The sequence below is a fragment of the Scyliorhinus torazame genome, chromosome 1 (assembly GCF_047496885.1).
Source record: "Scyliorhinus torazame isolate Kashiwa2021f chromosome 1, sScyTor2.1, whole genome shotgun sequence".
NCBI classification, from domain to species: Eukaryota; Metazoa; Chordata; class Chondrichthyes; order Carcharhiniformes; family Scyliorhinidae; genus Scyliorhinus; species Scyliorhinus torazame.
The window spans coordinates 375,875,973-375,882,573 of NC_092707.1; positions in this window are offsets into that span (position 1 = coordinate 375,875,973).

Here is a 6,601-nt window from a genome sequence, read left to right on the forward strand (position 1 = left end):
CTCTCTCTCTCCCCCCGCTCGCGGGAACGGGGATCCCGCGTGCACGAGCCTCCCCGTGCACGCACGCGCGCTCCCGCGAGAGCCCACTGATTTCTTCTCTCAACGCTTTGCGCCATTCATTTAAAACAATTGCACCCCCCCCCCCCCCGGAAGAGGCCGGATGGCTCCTCGTGCACGTTTGTAGATCCGCGCGACCGCTATTTCTCTCTGATTATCCCAGGCTGGAGGACGAGGAAGGGACGAGTTGCATTTCTCTAGTGCCTTTCAGGATCACAAGTCAGCTCCTCTCCCCACCTCCCAAGCGCTTTACTGTTGGAGGAAAGGTGGCAGCAGATCCGCGCACAAACTGCAATGTGCCAATGAGCAGGTGGTCTGTCTCTTGGTGATTGAGGACTAAATATTGCTCTAGTCTTCCTCAAGATAGTGCCCTCTACGTCCATCTGAAAGGGAAGACAGGGCCCCAGTTTGGCATCCCACCTGGAAGCTGTGCCCTCTGGCAGTGTAACCCTCAGTGCAGAAGTACAGACCTGGACAATGTCATACTCCGCACCAAAGGTTAACTCTATTTCTCTCTCCACAGATGCTGCCAGATCTGCTGAGTATTTCCAGTACTTAACTGCATTTACTCCTTGGGTACTGCACTAGAGCGGCAGCCTTGGGTTTTGTGCTTGACCACGAGAGTGGGTCTTGAACCGGCAACATTCTGACTCAGAGGAGAGTGCTATCAATTAGGTGATGATTATCACAAGTTACTTCAATAATGAAGTGGAGATGCTGGCGTTGGACTGCGGTGAGCACAGTAAGAAATCTTACAACACCAGGTTAAAGTCCAACAGGTTTGTTTCGATGTCACTAGCTTTCGGAGCGCTGCTCCTTCCTCAGGTGAATGAAGAGGTATGTTCCAGAAAGAGGTATGTTCTGGAACATACCTCTTCATTCACCTGAGGAAGGAGCAGCGCTCCGAAAGCTAGTGACATCGAAACAAACCTGTTGGACTTTAACCTGGTGTTGTAAGGCTTCTTACTGTTCAATAATGAAAGAAGCAGGTGTAGATAAAGGTCATTTAAAACAAATATAATGGGTAACATACATGAACTTTCTTTCTGGAACCTGGGAGTGTACAAACTTTGAGTGAGGATCAAATTGGATTCATCTCAAATTTGATCATTCTATAGTATTTAAAGCAAAAGTTATTTCAGGATTGAACGACTGGAGGAGATTGATTTTCAGATACATAGTCACGGCATGAGTAAAACTAGAGTTTTCGATTTATGTCAATTAAATTCTGGCTGAGTGGTTAAGGCGATGGACTAGGAATCCGTTGGGGTCTCCCCATGCAGTTTTGAATCCTGCCAACGGCGTTTTTCCTATTTGTTATGGTGGCACATGGTTAGCACTGCTACTTCTCAGCGCCAGGGATCCGGGTTCGATTCAGGCCTTGGGTGATTGTGTGGGGTTTGCACATTCTCCCCGTGGGTTTCCTCCGGGTGCTCCAGTTTCCTCCGACAGTCCAAAGATGTGCCGATTAGGTGGGTTAACCATGAGAAATGCGCAGGGCATAGGGCGGGGAAGTGGGCCTCTTTCGGAGGGTGAGTGCAGACTCGATGAGCCAAATGGCCTCCTTCTGCACTACAGGGATTCTATAAAAATCAGATGGTCAAATCCACAAAATAATCTGAGCCACAACAACTATATTTAGAAAGCACGTTTAATGTAGTTTAAAAATCCCAGTCATTTCACAGGAGTGGCTATCAAATAAAATGTAACATTGAGCCACAAAAGGAGATAGTAGGTTTTAAGGAGGGAGGGCGGTTTAGGCGAGGAATTCCAGAGTTTAGGGTTAGGCAGCTGAAGTCTCGGCTGCTGATGGTGAACGTGCCAATAACAATTCCGAAAATGAGTCCGATTGGACTCAAAACAATGGCCTGAATTTTCCGGCCGTTCTCGGCGGCGGGATCTTCCAGTCCTGCTGACGGCAAATCCCCGCCGCGGATTTCTGGGGGCAGTGGTGCTTGCATAGAACAGGAAACCTCATTGACAGTGGTGGGATGAGAAACACACCGCGGGGGGGCCTAGAAAATCCCACCCATTAACTCTGTTTCACTCTCCACAGATGCTGCAAAACCTGCTGAGTTGTCCCAGCTTTTATTTCAGAATTTCAGTACCTGCAGTATTTTGCTTTTACTTTAACAACAAGTTTAAAAATGTGAATGTACAGTATTGGAGGAGAACAGAGATCACAGAGGGTTAGAGGGCTGGAGGAGGTTAAAAGGAACTACCCCTCATAGTCTTGAGGGTTAAAAGAAAAATCTGCCAAAAGCCCTCTGATCCAGCCAATATCTCCTACTGATCAATCATAGCCATACAGATGATCACCATAAAACAATGGAGATTGTACACACAACATTTCATCCCAGACAGATAATGGGCTGGGATTAGCTGTCAAAGTAACTGTAAGGCTAATGATATTCAGCATTATTTATACATAAATAGTTCAGCAGTTTCAGGCAAGGAGCAGATGTGTAATTAAATGTTAGTGTACAAAAGTTGATGTCTAAGCTGTTTGCCGAGTGTGCCATTAACTTCTTGGACATGGCATCTCATTTCCCTTGGCAGAAAGTTCCAAAACCAGGGGTCATCGATTCAAGCTGGGTGACAGAAAGATTAAAATGGGCATGAGGAAAAACCTTTTTACGCAGAGAGTGTCCGGAATTCACTGCCTGAGTTGGTGGTGGAGACAAATACCCAAAATCTTTTAAAAGGCACCTGGAACTGTGCCTTAAATGGTGTAAGCTGCAAGGCTATGAGCCGTGTGCAGAAAAATGGGATTACACACTTGGGTGTCTTTGGGTCAGCATGGACACGATGGGCCAAATGGCCCCCTTGTGTGCTGTATCTTTTCTATGGGTGCCTGCCTCACCATTGACACATATTGAATGTCATGAAGCTGTGTATTTACGCAGTAAACACAGACTAAAGTCACAAAAGATGTATAGAACTAGTAATTACAAGCATAATTACCATTTAAGCAACATATTGGCCAGGGTTTTCCAGTCCTGCCTGCCACAGGAATGGAAATTCCCACCTGAAATCAATGCACCTCTAGCTGGTTTGTTAAATTTTCTGTCCTGCCCATGACAATTCCTCTGTGGGCAGGTCTAGAAAATCCCAACTATTGATTGCTAATGACAACCAATGAGCATCCCTGCCGCTGAAAATTAATTATTTTTAGACGATTGTCCCAAAGTTGTTCTTTAAAAAGGTTAATGCATTGAAATCTGGGATTGTATGGGCGGAGAAGACCCCGCGGTCAAAAGTGCTTTATTTGAGCGGGGGTTGGGGGGGGCCTGGCCATTCTAAATATAATGAACTACTACTGGATGGCGAACATTGCCATGGTTAGGAAATGGGTAGTGGGGGAGGGGCCGGATGGAGGTGGCTTCTTGTTGGGGGATGGGCTTGAGGGCTTTGTTAACAGCGCCTCTGCCGTTCTTGCCAGCCAGGTTTTGCATGAGCCCAGTGGTAGTGTTAGCTTTGAGTGTGTGGGGGCAGTGGAGACAGCATTTGGGACTGGAGGGTGCCTTGGTGTGGGCACAATCGGTGGCAATCCTAGGTTTCCACCGGGAGGGCGGGGGGTGGTGCTGGATTCGAGCTTTCGCGGGTGGCGGCAGGCAGGGATTGAGCGAATTGGTGAGCTGTTCGAAAGGGGCAGTTTCGCAAAATTGGAGGACCTGGAGAAGGAGTATGAGCTGCCCAGGGGGAACAGCTTTAGGTGCTTGCAGGTTAACAAGGAGCTGATGGATTGGGAGGGGGCCTTGTAGGGGTTATAAAGCGGAAGTGGAAGGAGAAGCTGGGTGGGAGGTGGAGACTGGGACTTGGGCTGAGGTCCTGCGGAGGGTGAATGCGTCCTCGTCGTGTGCGAGGCTAAACCTTATTCATTTTAAAGTACTTCACTTGGCACATATGACGGTAGCGCGGATGAGGATGTTTTTTTAGGGGTTATAGGATAGGTGTGGGCGGTGTGTGGGGAGGCCCGCAAATCACATCCACATGTTATGGACATGTTCGAAGCTAAAGGGGTTCTGGCAGGGGTTTGCGGACATAATGTCCGAGCTGTTGGGTGTAAAGGTGTTCCCGAGTCCAGAGGTAGTGTTATTCAAGGTGTCGGGAGATTCGGTAGTCCAGGGGGTGAGAGAGACCAACATTTTAATTGCCCGGAGACGGATCTTACTCGGATGGGGGGGGACATGGAACCACCGAAAAGGGGGTGTGGGTGAGCGACCTGGCAGAATTTCTGAGGCTGGAGAAGGTAAAGTTTGTGCTGAGGTGGTCAGTTGATGTGTTCGCTCGGAGGTGGAAGCCGTTCATTGACTTCTTTAAGGAGGATTCAGGAGTCAGCAAAAGAGGTGGGGAAGGGGGGAGAAGGTGATTAAAATGGGGAAGGCAGGACAGGACCATGAAGTGAGAGTGTGTGGGGGGCGCGGGGGGGCTAGTGGGTGTTGGTTATTTATAATGTTGTATAATTTTGCTTCTGCTTCAGTTTGTTTTTTCTGAAAATGGCTGAATAAAATCTTTTTTATAAACTACTTTAGATGAGTAGTTATTGGCCAGCATAGACCCGATGGGGTGTATAACCTCTTTCTCCGCCGTAACCTTTCTATGTTTTTATGGTGTCTCACTCTTCAAACCTGTGAATTGTTTTTTTCTAAACTTGAAAAATGCATATTTTCTGTTTAACATTTTTTCTTACATTTTCCTTCCTGTCTCTTTTTTCCCCCTTCCTTGCCGAATACAGTCTTTCTTTCCCACTCTTTATTCATCTGTCTGTACCTGATTTGATATTGAATTTATCCCTCATATCAGTTCTTCTGCAGTTTATTTCCTAATCCTTATGTGTAATTATTAAAGGAGATATCCTGCTGATTTCCCTGTTCACTCAGGTACCAGATGTCCCGCTTCTGCCACTGCACATTTATCAACTTACACATTCAGAAACTTAGTTAGCAAAGTTATTTGAACTGAAGGGCACAGAGGGAATCTAATTAATGGCAGATATCATGAGATGCCCTGCTACAGCAACCTCTGACCTATGACTAGCTGATGAGGGTGGCTGCAAATAACTTCCTGACAGTGAGGTAGTGGGGGCAGAAAAACAAGGGCTTTTTAAAATTGAAAGCATAGAGAAAATGTAACGTAGTTGTTCAGAAATGCTGATCAGTACTGTTTGTAGCTCCAATTTTTACAGGTCTGTTTCCCTTCAAACATTTGTTAAAATCAGGTGTTAAAAGGTTGAACATTGATGATGCACATCACACCAAGGAGAACATCTTGTAATCAGAATGCTCAGCAAAACACCTTGATGAAATGATGCTGAAAATAAACCAAAACGTACTAACAGTGGGTATTGTAAATAAATCAACCTAAGAAGATCATGGATTTATTGAAGGTATTTCATGTTTCCTAAACACATAAGGAAGTTACTCCCATTCTCTACCTACTGTCTCAACATGTTGTGCTGAGCATAAAATGTCTCTCTAAGAATTATTGCCTGGGCTTTGGTGCTGAGTGTTCATTAGACCTGTGAAATATAATCTTTCTGCTTCTATGTCGGCTACCCTCAATAGCTTTACAATGGACTTATCTGCCCTCTTGGAAACCTGAAACACGTTAAATAAAGTATGTAATGCTTCTTTCCTTATTATTCACAAGAACAATGAAAGTTCTCAGGAGTTGTATCAGTAATCTGACTCAATATCTAGCCAATCTACCACATTCATGAGTGTTTTTGTTGAAGCATTGCTGAAACAATTCCTTGCAACAGAATCGAAAGTCACAATGAACCAAGTGCAGCTTGCTAGAGCAGAAGGCCAGTCTTGTATACCTCCTAGTGGCTGGCTGAAAACTGGCAGCAGCATGTGGGAACAGCTCAGCTGTTAGCTCTCTTCGTGTGGGAATAGTTCACGAGGCGCGACAGAGGACCTCAAAAGCTATGGGGATAAACACAGTGAGGCAAAAGAGGTACAATTATAGTGGGTGCACGGGCTCAAAGTTCAAGCCCCGCTCCTACTGAGTTCCTGATCTCAGGCATGGTTCACGCAATGGTTGCTCTGGAGGCAATGAGAATCACCAAGGGCAGGCTGCTATTAAATACCCAGATTAGGAGCAGTGTGTTGCCCTAAAGTAATCATCTCTCAGCTACAAAGCTTCTGGGGAAACTCAAATAACAGAAACATCTCCCATTAAAAAGGTGGCACAAATGCACTGGATCCCTGGCCTGAGCCGGAAATTCGGGCAGGAAAGGTGCGGCTGGATTTCGAGGTAGGAAACGAGGAGCAGAGTGGCGATCCAACTCCGATTGTCACTCCGTGGAAGTCCTCGCCCACTGTTTATTCCTGCCTTTCTCTCTTGTCGTTGAGTCTGTAATTAATGCTTTGACTTCTTCTACCATCATGTTTGGTAACTTAATCCTTTCTAAGTTTGCCTTCCAACCGATATTTCTAACTAGAAACTCTTCCGTTCTTCATTTTCTCCTTCGTTGCATACCAAAAATGTTTCCCACGTTTTGTTCTGCCGCTCTGATAGATACCACGCAGACTAAATT